Source organism: Lactuca virosa, chromosome 6, assembly GCF_052849685.1.
Source record: "Lactuca virosa cultivar CGN04683 chromosome 6, Lactuca_virosa_CGN04683_v6, whole genome shotgun sequence".
Lineage (NCBI taxonomy): Eukaryota > Viridiplantae > Streptophyta > Magnoliopsida > Asterales > Asteraceae > Lactuca > Lactuca virosa.
Genome location: NC_136431.1, coordinates 166763118 through 166777656, shown reverse-complemented (window position 1 = coordinate 166777656; position 14539 = coordinate 166763118).

The following is a 14539-nucleotide window of genomic DNA, read 5'->3' as shown; positions in this document are numbered from 1 at the left end:
AAATAGATATTATATCTCTCTGGATATCTCATCTCTCTCGTCATCTATTTGGGGTTATACTCCACCAAAATCGTACACTAAAATACATAGATGTAGTTACTCTCCTAAATAATCGAGTGGCAAAATCTATCCCACTGATTCTGCTTCAAAGTTTGTCACTTCTATAGAGAAGAAAGGGAGAAGATTTTAGAGAGAGAAGTAGAGAGGTGGAGTGTGGAAAAGTGAAAAATGAATAATGGTTTGGGGAAATGGTGTATTGGAGAGAGGGGGCTGACTTTTGAGGGTATAATGCCCTCCCTCTCTTTTACTTTTATAAAAAATTCAATTCTTTTATAAAAATATCAAACTTTTTATATAATATACACCCTAACCTAGTTTTTAATCATGAAACCTTGATTTTTGACTTATAAATTAAGGGTAATTGTTAATGACTTAAATTTTATTTTCCTTGATTATATTTCCCTGAATTTAGTTATTTTAAATTGATATTGTAAGGTTCATAATTATTTTAATTGAATTTTAGAGGTCAAATTTTATGAATTTAGGTTTTTAGGGCATTTAGGGTTTTTGAGAGTTTGTAAATCTTTGGATATCAAAATTACTTGAATTTTGAGACTTCAAACTATTTTAGAGTTTCATAACTCTTATTCAAATTAGAAATAATGTTTGTGATTTATTTTTATTGGTTTATTGGCATTTTATGTAGTGATTCCGAGATTCAAGCGAAATTTAGGAATCAAGTATACTAGTCCTAGTTTTCAACTTTAACTTAAGATACTATGAGACTCTGACATAATTTCTACTTATAGGTCAAGTGCATGATGTGTGTATATGATTCACTAAAAGGTATTCAAGTCAAGGAATGACCTGAATTTGAATAGTTGTTACAGTTAAGTAATGGTAGAATTCACATTTCAATGTGAAATCTAAGTACACTATCATTCAATTCTAATTGTTTCCAAGTTTCTAGTAGGTTATAACTTAGCTTCTAGTTACAAAGTCTAGAATGTGTCATGCCTATACGTGCAACTAAGTTTATTCAAATCTAGAACTGTCTCGAATTTTGACGGTTGTCACACTATTCTAGGACAATCAGTCTTTATGTGACCAATATATTTGCAATTATAGCACACATTGATCTCCTGCTTACAATCTCGACTATAATGACCCTCCTGCCCACACCTGACACACCCAGGCGCACGATAAGCACTCTTGTGCGTCTTCTCATACTTTTTGTAGTGACTGTGGCTCTACTGTCCTCCTGAACGAGTATCGACAGCTTTGAACTTCTTAGTTGTTGCCAACGATTCATGGACCTACACATGCTTCCTCTTTATCTACTGATTCTCCACCTCCAATTCCTATATTCAGGTCATATCCACTATATCACCAAGTGTCTGACACCTAGCAGCAAGTACAAACTCTTTAATCTCTGTCTTTAGCATATAAGAGTAATGTGATATCTTCATCTTCTCAGTCGTAGCATAACCAGGGCAAAAGAATACCCTCTCTATGAACTTATCGGTGATCTAAGTCACCGAATCAGTAATATGCTCGAGTGATAGGTACTCCCGGCTCACTCGCTCAATATCCAGCAAGGACACATACTGCTCTCTGAACCGATTCGTAAGCTCCATCCACATCATGACCTTTATATCGACCCTGGTAATGGACTAAACGATCCATCCCCACCAATCCTTCGTTGCATGGAGAAAGAGGTTCACGGTGAACCAAACATTTGCTTCCTCAAGACAAAAACTATTATGAAAGGCACCATCCTCCTCTTTTATCCACTGCATGCTAACAACCGAATCCTTATTCCCTTCAAACAAGGGAGGGTAACATATAGAAAAGTCACGATAATTAACACTCCTAGCCCTCGGCTGTCCAGCCACTCCAGCTGTTTGAGTAGTTGTGTAACATCCTAAAATTTAAGACTAGGTTCTTAAATTAATAAAATAAATAATCAAAAATGATTTATAAAGTTAAATCGTTAAGTAATAATCATAACATAAGTTGATACGATATTTAGGACGTTAGAAGTGCAAATAATAACATTTTAAAACTAAAGGGCCAAAAGTGTCAAGTTGGCAAAGTTAGTTGACCAAAGGGTTGACTCAATGGAAGGGATTATTAGGGTTATAAAATGGATGAGGAATGACTTATTATGTCAAAATATGAGTTAAAGTCATAAATATTGAGATTTAGTGAGTTTTGGCTAAAATAAGCAAACTTGAGGGACCAAATATGAATAATCTGGAAATAAGATGAACACCATCCTCATTCATCATCTAGATTCTTGATGGGCATTCTAGAGACCCTCCAATTGGCGATTCTTCATCTTATTCTATCTAGGGTTTGATGTGAAGGATTAATTAATCAAGCAAAGGAAAGAAGGCAATCAATGGTTACAAGGTATACAATCTTTTCCTCTTGCTCTATTTTCGATTTCAAGTTTTGGGTAAAACTCTAATCTCGTTTTTATTTCAAATAAATGATTAGGGTTTGGTTTTCTAACCTCACATGAGTGGTTTCCATGGTTCTAATCTCAATCCAATCATCATATTGATGGATTTGATGATTTGGGTAAAAAGCTCCATGAACCCTAGAAAACCCAAAGTAAGGATAGTTCAATTGATGATGAAATTGGTTTGTATTCTATTACCTAGATGATGCTTGATGAAAATGAATCCAATTGGAATGATCAATATCATCCATGATGGTAGAATCAAGCATAAACATGGTTTTAGATGGTTTTGGAAGAAATTATGATGAAAACAATGAAATTCTTGGTATGCGAGCATTTAATGAGTATATGATACTCATGAATATGAGTTGATACTATTGGAATGATTTTAGTGGAAAAACATGAGGAATTAAATGATCTTTAGTTGGATTTATGGAATATTTAGCCATAAGGGCACATTGGGAAATGTATTTATAATTACATAATTATTGACAAATAAGAAGTGAATGATATTCATGAACATGATTTTACACTCTCGAGATGAAATTGGAACATAAACATGAAGGGGTTCTAGTGAAGTTTTATCCCTAGTGATTGTTTTGGCCCCAAGGGCAATTTGGGAAGCATGGAAAGGAATTGAGGATTCCATAGTGAAATAAGTACTTACAATGGGATGTATTATAGTTTTATGTGTTTGACCACATTTTTATGAATTTTCAATAAGTTAGAGACAAGCTTTGTAAACTTTGGAATGCTCAAGTGAACAATGGAATGGTTAGTCCTTCTTGTGGAACTTGAGGATTTATATGTTCTTAAATGGTTTCAATGAACACTTAATGAATTAAGTTGTGACAACCGCCGATTTTCAGACTAGTCAAAGTCAAATAAAGTCAATAAGTCGAACCGGTCAACTCATCTAACCTTAGAATATTAGGACTTGAAATATGTTAGCTACTGTACAACTCGCTATTTTAATAAGAAGTTATCACTTGGAAAGTTCGTATGATTGAAATTCTTAAAACCTAAACGGGACAAGTGACGTGGCAAAACGATAAAACACTATTGCATACCCTTTAAGGGGTGTGTAAGACCCTTAAACATGGCTTAACGAGGTTTACGAACCTTGAGTTGCAAAGCTAAACACTCAAAAAGGTCACAAGTGAAATCTCTCCCAAATCTCTCTAAGTATGTGAAATCTCTCCCAAATCTCTCCAAGTATGTCAAATCTCTCCCAAATCTCTCTAAGTATGAGAAATCTTTCCAAGTATGTCAAATCTCTCCCAGATCTCTCTAAGTATGTGAAATCTCTCCCAAATCTCTCCAAGTATGTCAAATCTCTCCCAAATCTCTCTAAGCATGAGAAATCTCTCCAAGTATGTCAAATCTCTCCCAAATCTCTCTAAGTATGAGAAATCTCTCCAAGTATGTCAAATCTCTCCCAAATCTGTCTAAGTATGAGAAATCTCTCCAAGAATGTGAAATCTCCTCCAAATCTCTCTCAAAATCTCTCTCAACTTTTTATAATCACTCGGGGCATCCCGACCCTTAATTTAGTCGAAAACCGCTCGAAAACGGAAGTTTACGCGAAAAACAGCTTTAAGGAGCCGAACCTTCTTAAGGAGCCGAACCCTCTTAAGGACCCGAACCCTCTTAGGAACCGAACCTCCCTTAAGGAACCGAAACCTCTTGAGAACCGAAACCACCTTCCTGAACCGAACCTGCTAAGAGACCTTCGGTCCGAGATACAACCTTCGGTTCCGAGATGCGAAGCTGCTCAAGACCGAACCCTACTCTCGGTTTCCATCTACTTTCGGTTCTAATGGCTAGGACCGAACCTCCGACCCTGAACTTCGGATATTTGCAACTTTTACCCGGTTTTCAATTTTTTTAGCGTTTTGAGCCTGTTTTTCGTGATTTTAACGCGGGATTTTCACCCAAACTTATATTTTGACATATAAGACCCCATATTTCCATAATCTAATCACATTTTGAGGGTAATCATTATCTAATACTAAAAATATAGTGGGTAAGTTATGGAGTGGAGTGTTGACTTATCATTTGGGCAAGGACACAAGTTACCTCCCATACCCACTCCAAGACCATCCCCAGTTACTATTCCACCATACCTGGTCATTTCATTGTCCTTTTTCCCACTCTTTTCAGCCAAGTGCCTTGACACAAGGATAGAAAGACCCTAATCTCTCCGCCCATTTCACTCACACTCCTCCAAGAAGCAAAAACTCACTCTCTCTCACTATCCCTCTCTAATCTCGAAATTTCAAGGCTGATCACAAGTTCTTCATCTACTCCTAGTAAGTAATATCACTCCTCACATGATTATTTCTCCTTCTTTCTACTTAAATCATGGATATCTTACACAAACATCGTCATAATTGTGTTAGATCTTCGAATCTTCAAGCATCTTCTAAAGTGTTCTTGAGTTGAACACTTCCTTTCTTCATCATCCATCTTCTGAAACCAAACAAGGTGAGTTCATACCCCTATATTTTCATGTTTTTCTTAAGTTTTAAGGGGGGGAATACAAGTTAAAACACCAAGAACACAACTAAACTCATCCATCAGCTTTCATCAAAAAAGTTTAACTCCATTCACGGACTGTTTTGAACATCTTAAACTTTTTAGTTTTCAAAACTGTATTGGGTGTAAATATTTCAGGTTTATACCTTTAAAATGACTACTTGCACACGTTCAAACGATTTTTGTACTAATTATGGTGATTTTTACAAAACTGTCTATCACTATAGCTACGAATTCTGACCAGTCAGTGAATATGAACGTTTTCACACCAGTTAGCAACTTCTAAAAATCATAATAAAAATTATGAACAAACTAGACACATTTTCTAAACTCTCAGAGGTTACGGATCTAGTTTTCGGTTTCGTATGAATTTTCTGTGATTTTCTAAATCAGTGCAAAAATGGTAAAAACGAATTTATAGTTTACAACTTTCATAACACTTGTAATCTGTTGAGCAAAGTGTTAAACCTTGATGACTTCATATTTTGCATGTGTTTTCTGTTGTGATAAAATTATATAACAGAAAAATAGACATTAAGTTGTAAGAATCCTTATTATTACTAAATGAGGCATAATAAACATAGTTATGTTTTTGCTATAAATCTACTTACACAGAAAAAGGTTCTTTTACATTACAAACACTTATGATAAGCTATGGTAAGTATAGTTTATGTTTCATACACATTACAAACAATTATGTTAAACTATAATAGGTATAGTTTATGTTTCATTAACCCGTCAAATTCATTACCAAGGGGTTTTCAGTTCAGTTCACGTAAATCTGTTAATGAATAAATTTGTGAGACATTCGCTTCCTGTTACCTTCAAAGTAACAAAGTCAAAAGTCCTATAAATTGTAACCAGAGTCTCTTGTAGGGAGAGCGTGATAGTTGTGTATAGATCTATATTGGGTCTGACAAACCCACAACTGAGCTGCATGCAACAGCTAGACCGGCAGGTCTGAGGTGACAAGTGTCATTTAACTTGCGACGCCTGAAGAACGTCGTATTATGAGGCCGTCTGAGTCTTAGTATGGTTATAATAACTCACATGGGGTATTAACAAAACATAAGATTTATGGGTTTTACTTCTAAATTAAACGAGTTTATGTCGATTTAAACTTGCATGAATTACTTTAAGTATGGAAAAGTACTTGTACAATTCGGTTTTGACTTTTAAGACTACAATGCATTTTATAAGAGAAATATTGGATTTTTCTTGAACAAACATTTCTTTTACAAAGAAAAGGATTTTATCATCACCTTCAAAAGCTTATGAACTCGCCAACTTAATTGTTGACACTTTTTCAAAACTACTTGTATTCTCAGGAAATCAGTAAATAGGTAATCGGCCGCTTTTGAGGATGGAACGCTATGGCATCAAACATTGTATTTTTGTCAACATAATGTAATTGATTCAGAAACATGTAAACATATACTATGATGTAACTTTTTCAATTATATTTATGTTGGTTGTCTATACTTTGAACACTATTATATTCTTTGTTGTGATACTATACATGAAGTCCTCCACCCCCGGACGTTTCCGTCATCCTAGGTTTGGGGGTGTGACAGATTGGTATCAGAGCAATGTTTATAGTGAACTAAGTATATCGAACCACATAAGATATACAAACTCTAAACACATTTGGGACAAAAAGTCTCTGATTAAACATTTTCAAATGATTGTACTTTCAGAAAATAAACGGTTTCTTGTTAAAAGTATAAGTACATGCATACATGCTCGCATAGTGTCATAACTAGGAAGAACATAAAGTAAAAGGGGAGGAGTTGTACGTTACGAGTATGCCTTGGGATATGTGGTCAAGTCTGGGATGGATATAGCCTGATCAACTATATATGTCCGAGAAGTGACTTGCATATATTGGGGGATAGTCGTAGTGGACAACAAATCTAACAACCTAACATCACCCTATAATGAATGCGCTAAAAATCAAACCTAACATTTCAAAATACTATAGGAGTATTTTGTAACTTTATATCTCGACATTTAGATTCATTTCATATCTCTTACACCCCTATTCTCGTACAGACAACATGGCGGGATTCCATCTACCTGGAGACCCTTACTTCCCTAATGAGGGAAACGTTGGATGGCTTGAGGCAGAACCCGAGGAAATGATCGAGGAGGATCCTGAGGAAGACCCCGAAGAGGTTGAGGAAGAAGAAGACCCCGAAGAGGTTGAGGAAGAAGAGGAACCCGAGGAGGAAGAAGAAATGGAGGACGAAGAAGAAGAAGAAGAACCAGAGGAGGAAGTCATCAACCCTCCTTACATCGCCAGGGTGCCTGCGAACCGTTTTGGCTACAATGGGCCCGAACCCCATTGGGCAACAGTGATCGAGCGATGGAGCCGTCAACAACGACAACGATCACTATTTGGCGACCAACGAGGTTACTACGACCTCAGCCACGGGGGACCGGCTGACAGAGCGCTTCCAGTCATGACCCAGCAAATAACTATCATCGATGATCGCGGTAGAGCGACGAAGGACCGAATTCGGGAGCTGAGTGCCAATATAGAAGCTACCACTACCCGCACCAGAGACCTAAAGAGAGACCCCTACTTCAGGGACCAACTGATCAAGGACCTTCTCGCCGCTCGAGCAGAAGCAAAGGAGTATCAAGAAAAATACTTAGCACTCGAGGAAAGAGTGGCTACAGCCGAGCAACGATTGGCCGAACTCCAGGGCGCATCGACCTCGTCCGAAGCACCACCAGGGACTGATCATCGTGAGTAGAACTCATGCTACTCGCACGTCCTTGTAGAATAGGTTTATGAGTATGCGTTGGTGCTACTCTTTTTGCATGTAAGCTAACCCTGCGATTAAGTGATTACACTACTCAAGGGGCTATGTTATGCCAAAAGTTTCCGTTACATTGATGTAGACCTGCATAGAGGTCAAATTTTTCCTAAACGATATGTATCAAATTATATCAATGAAATTGGCATGTATTCTATTTCATTGCGAGTTTATGATAAATCTCATAACATGACAGTACAAACAATTTGCTTTCGGTGTTTCTAAGATTCTTAATGTGCACCTCCTGGTTAATTGTAACTGTGAGACTATCGACTTAGAAATGGTGAGTCCGCCTTTGGTCCTGTTCCTTGTTTGGTTGTGGGCTTAGGATAGACTCATTAAGTTCAACGGCCTACTGGACCATAATTACAAACAACTGGTGTGCATCAAGTGATCTTAGGAAAGGACCAGGCATGACCAAAGATTACAGAATTACATTTGGGTCACTACTAAATTCAGGGAGTTCGAGCGCATGAACTTTCATCATAAATCATTTCTGAATGTTTTAAGTCGGGACATATAACAAATAATCAAATTCAATAAACTCCGACTTGTCATTACAATTGAAGACTTACCGACTTTTCGTCTTTATAACTTTTGACAGAACTATGCCACCAAGGAAAAGACCCAGACCTTCCGGCAGCACAACATCACCTCCTCCGCCACCACCTCCACAGTTTGATTCTGTGATGTTCCAGGCTGCAGTAACAGCAGCCGTAGCGGCTGCAATGTCGCAGATAGGTACAAACGGTGCTGGTGGTTCTGGATCTGGTGCTACGCACTCTAACCACGGGGACAGTACGGGGCGTACAAAAGAGTGTTCTTACAAAGACTTCGCGAATGGCAAACCTGATTTTTTCAGTGGAAGCGGGGGAGTGGTCACACTAATGCAATGGTTCGAGAGGACTGAAGCAGTTTTCGAAATCTGTGCTTGTCCCGAAACGATCAAAGTCAAGTATGCGGCATTCACTTTCACCGGTAAAGCTCTCACTTGGTGGAATGGCCGAGTTAAGTCACTTACTCATGCAGTGGCTAACTCTATAAGCTGGGAGGACTTGAAAGCTTTGATGCTAAAGGAGTATTGCCCGAGGGGCGAAGTGCAAAAACTTGAAGAAGAACTCTGGAACCTCAAGATGTCGGGCACAGACCTTGAAACTTATAATACCCGATTCAATGACCTCGCACTCCTCTGCCCAGCAATGGTCACTCCAGAAGAGAAGAAGGTGGAACGATACCTCTGGGGGCTATCATCCCAGATTGAAGATAGTGTGTTGGCCTCGAAACCCACTACTTTTGACAGTGCCAAGGAATTGGCACAACAACTTGTCGACCATAGGGCCAGCCACGGTACTGTTACTACCACCCATGATCAGGCTAAGGGGGGGAGCAATAAAAGAAAATTCTGGAACAACAAAAAGAAGCAGTCGGTGCCAGACTCCGCCAAAAAGCAACAGACAGTTGCTGTCCGTGCTGCCATTACTCCTGTCACTCCAGCACCACCGAAGCAATATGCAGGAACCATTCCCAAGTGCAATAAATGCAACTTCCACCATACCGGTGCTTGTCGGGAAAGGCACTGCAACAACTGCAACAAGAAGGGGCACACTGCTCGATTCTATAAAGCATCAGCCCAACCCATCACTCAAGTCACTAACACCGGAGCAAGTCGTGCCTGCTATGGTTGTGGAGTAACGGGGCACTTCAAATGAGACTGCCCAAAGGCACGAAACGCCAATGTTGGGGTTGTAGGAAGAGTCCTAGATATAGGGCACGGAGAAGCAGTCAAGGACCCCATGGTGGTTACCGGTACGTTCCTCCTTAATAACTCTTATGCATGCATGCTTTTCGATAGTGGGGCAGAGAGGAATTTCGTGAGCCACCAATACAAACATTTACTTAAACAAAGTCCTCAGTCACTAAAAGATTCATACGTCGTAGAAATGGCAAATGGGAAGGCAGAGCGCACTAATGATATTTACGCAGGGTGTACCCTCACTCTAGACAATCATTCATTTAAAATCGACCTAATGCTGGTAACAATAAAAAGTTTCGACATAATCATCGGTATGGATTGGTTAAGTTCTCATCGTGCCGACATTCTATGTTACGAAAGGGCCGTTCGCCTTAATCTGCCAAGTGGCGAAACCCTTCTCATCTACGGTGATAAACCCAGTGCAAACTTACAAATCATCTCTTGCGTCAAGGCTTAAAAGTATCTCCGAAAGGAATACCACGCCTTCTTAGCCCACGTCATAGATAAGGAACAAGAAGCGAAGGACATCAAAGACATTCCGGAGGTGTGTAATTTTCCCGACTTGTTCCCAGAAGACCTCCCAAGTGTACCACTTGCACGACAAGTCGAATTCCGAATAGATTTGGTCCCAGGAGCTACCCCCGTAGCCAAAGCTACATACCGTCTCGCACCGGCGGAAATGCAAGAGCTGTCCAGCCAACTGAATGAGCTGCCGAGCAAAGGGTTTATCAGACCGAGCTTTTCACCTTGGGGAGCACCAGTTCTCTTTGTGAAGGAGAAGGATGGATCCTTTCGCATGTGCATCGACTATCGGGAGTTAAACAAACTTACCATCAAGAATCGATATCCCCTACCCCGAATCGACGACCTCTTCGACCAACTACAAGGAGCAAGCTACTTTTCAAAAATCGATCTGAGGTCGGGTTACCACCAACTACGAGTTCAAGAAGAAGATATCCCCAATACAGCCTTCAGAACTCGTTATGGGCACTACAAGTTTGTAGTGATGCACTTCGGGTTAACAAACGCACCTGCGGTATTCATGGACCTGATGAATCGAGTGTGTCGACCCTACTTAGACAAATTCGTGATCGTACTCATCAACGACATTTTGGTCTACTCACGAAGCGAAGAAGAGCACCGCCAACACCTGCGACAAGTGTTAGAGACATTGAGAGCTGAGAAGCTTTATGCTAAATTCTCTAAGTGCGAATTCTGGATCCGGGAAGTGGATTTCCTTGGTCATGTGGTCAGTGAAAGAGGGATACATGTGGACCCCTCCAAGATCAAGGAAATCGAAAACTGGTCAGCACCTACAACACCGACATAAATCCGACAATTCTTATGGATTGCTGGATACTACCGAAGATTCATCCAAAACTTCTCCAAGATCGCTAAACCGCTCACCACCTTGACTCAAAAAGGTGTGATGTTTAAATGGGAAGATAAACAAGAAGCTGCCTTCCAAACGTTAAAACAAGCCCTGTGCAGCACACCGATCCTGTCTCTGCCAGAAGGAACCGAAGACTTTGTAGTATACTGCGACGCATCAAACCATGGGCTTAGGTGTGTATTAATGCAGCGAGGAAAGGTCATTGCCTACGCATCGAGGCAATTGAAAACGCACGAGATCAACTATGCCACGCATGACCTCGAATTGGGAGCAGTAGTGTTCGCCCTAAAGATCTGGAGGCACTACCTTTACGGAACAAAGTGTACTGTCTTTACTGATCACAAGAGCCTTCAGCACATTCTCAACCAAAAGGAGCTCAACATGAGGCAAAGACGATGGGTAGAACTACTGAATGATTACGAGTGTGAGATTCGTTATCACCCAGGTAAGGCAAACGTAGTAGCAGATGCCTTGAGTCGAAAAGAATACTCGGGGCGCCGAGTAAAGTCATTAACGATGACAATCCATTCACACCTGTCCACACAAATCAAAGAGGCTCAGCTGGAGGCCTTGAAACCGGAAAATGTGACGGTGAGGCATTAAGAGGAATGGATAAAAACCTAGAAGTCAAAGACGACGGAGTACGTTACCTCATGAACCGAATCTGGACACCGAAGTTCGGTGGTTTTCGAGACGTCATCATGAACGAAGCACACAAGGCTCGATACTCCATCCACCCAGGTTCAGATAAGATGTATCTGGATCTCAAGAAGTTGTACTGGTGGCCAAACATGAAAGCCGAAATTGCTACCTATGTAGGCAAGTGTTTGACTTGCGCCAAGGTCAAGGTAGAATATCAGAAACCCTTTGGACTACTACAACAGCCTGATATACCTGAGTGGAAGTGGGAACGGATAACCATGGACTTCATAACCAAGCTACCTAAGACCACGGGCGGTCTTGATACCATATGGGTAATCGTAGACAGATTGACCAAATCAGCGCACTTCCTACCGATAAAAGAAACCGACAAGATGGATAAACTGACTAGGACGTACATCAAAGAGGTTGTACGACTGCATGGCGTGCCAAAATTCATCATCTCAGACAGGGATAGTCGATTTACCTCGCGATTCTGGCAATCACTTCAGAAGTCCTTGGGAACTAGGTTGGACATGAGTACAGCCTATCACCCACAAACCGACGGGCAAAGCGAGAGAACCATTCAGACGCAAGAAGATATGCTTAGGGCGTGTGTGATAGACTTTGGTAAAGCTTGGGATACCCATTTACCACTTGTTGAATTCTCGTACAATAATAGTTATCACACTAGCATCAAGGTTGCACCATTTGAAGCCCTCTATGGCCGCAAGTGCAGGTCACCTCTGTGCTGGGCTGAAGTGGGTGACACGCAACTAGCTAAGGGACAAGTCCCTAATAACACCCTCACTGGCCTGAAGATAATAAGAGAAACTACAGAGAAGATTGTTCAAATCCGAGAACGATTAAAAGCTTCTAGAGACAGACAGAAAAGTTACGCAGATAACAGACGAAAGCCCTTGGAATTCCAGGTTAGAGATCGTGCGCTATTAAAGGTCTCACCCTGGAAGGGTTTAATACGTTTCGGCAAACGAGGAAAGCTGAACCCTAGATACATCGGACCATTCGAGATCCTCGCTAGGATTGGCCCGGTAGCTTACAAGCTTCGCCTACCTCAGGAACTTAATAACGTACATCCTACCTTCCACGTATTGAACTTAAAGAAATGTCTATCCGACGAGACCCTCGTGATACCACTCGACGAAATTAAAATCAACGAGAGTCTCCACTTCGTGGAAGAACCGGTAGAAATCATGGATCGAGAGATCAAAAGAACGAAACAAAGTCGTATTTCTATCGTGAAGGTCCGTTGGAACGCTAAACGAGGGCCCGAGTTCACCTGGGAACGCGAAAACCAAATGAAACGAAAGTACCCAGATCTCTTCCCGAACTCTTGAAGTCCCAGTCAAAATGCTAATTTCGGGACGAAATTCCTTCTAACGAGGGGATGATGTGACAACCGCCGATTTTCAGACTAGTCAAAGTCAAATAAAGTCAATAAGTCGAACCGGTCAACTCATCTAACCTTAGAATATTAGGACTTGCAATATGTTAGCTACTGTACAACTCGTTATTTTAATAAGAAGTTATCACTTGGAAAGTTCGTATGATTAAAATTCTTAAACCCTAAACGGGACAAGTGAGGTGGCAAAACGATAAAACACTATTGCATACCCTTTAAGGGGTGTGTAAGACCCTTAAACATGGCTTAACGAGGTTTACGAACCTTGAGTTGCAAAGCTAAACACTCAAAAAGGTCACAAGTGAAATCTCTCCCAAATCTCTCTAAGTATGTGAAATCTCTCCCAAATCTCTCCAAGTATGTTAAATCTCTCCCAAATCACTCTAAGTATGAGAAATCTCTCCAAGTATGTCAAATCTCTCCCAAATATCTCTAAGTATGTGAAATCTCTCCCAAATCTCTCCAAGTATGTCAAATCTCTCCCAAATCTCTCTAAGCATGAGAAATCTCTCCAAGTATGTCAAATCTCTCCCAAATCTCTCTAAGTATGAGAAATCTCTCCAAGTATGTCAAATCTCTCCCAAATCTCTCTAAGTATGAGAAATCTCTCCAAGAATGTGAAATCTCTCCCAAATCTCTCTCAAAATCTCTCTCAACTTTTTATAATCACTCGGGGCATCCCGACCCTTAATTTAGTCGAAAACCGCTCGAAAACGGAAGTTTCCGCGAAAAACAGCTTTAAGGAGCCGAACCCCCTTAAGGAGTCGAACCCTCTTAAGGAGCCGAACCCTCTTAGGAACCGAACCTCCCTTAAGGAACCGAAACCTCTTGAGAACCGAAACCACCTTCCTGAACCGAACCTGCTAAGAGACCTTCGGTCCGAGATACAACCTTCGGTCCGAAATACAACCTTCGGTTCCGAGATGCGAAGCTGCTCAAGACCGAACCCTACTCTCGGTTCCTATCTACTTTCGGTTCTAATGGCTAGGACCGAACCTCCGACCCTGAACTTCGGATATTTGCAACTTTTACCCGGTTTTCAATATTTTTAGCGTTTTGAGCCCGTTTTTCGTGATTTTAACGCGGGATTTTCACCCAAACTTATATTTTGACATATAAGACCCCATATTTCCATAATCTAATCACATTTTGAGGGTAATCATTATCTAAGACTAAAAATATAGTGGGTAAGATATGGAGTGGAGTGTTGACTTATCCTTTGGGCAAGAACACAAGTTACCTCCCATACCCACTCCAAGACCATCCCCAGTTACTATTCCACCATACCTGGTCATTTCATTGTCCTTTTTCCCACTCTTTTCAGTCAAGTGCCTTGACACAAGGATAGAAAGACCCTCATCTCTCCTCCCATTTCACTCACACTCCTCCAAGAAGCAAAAACTCACTCTCTCTCACTATCCCTCTCTAATCTCGAAATTTTAAGGCTGGTCACAAGTTCTTCATCTACTCCTAGTAAGTAATATCACTCCTCACATGATTATTT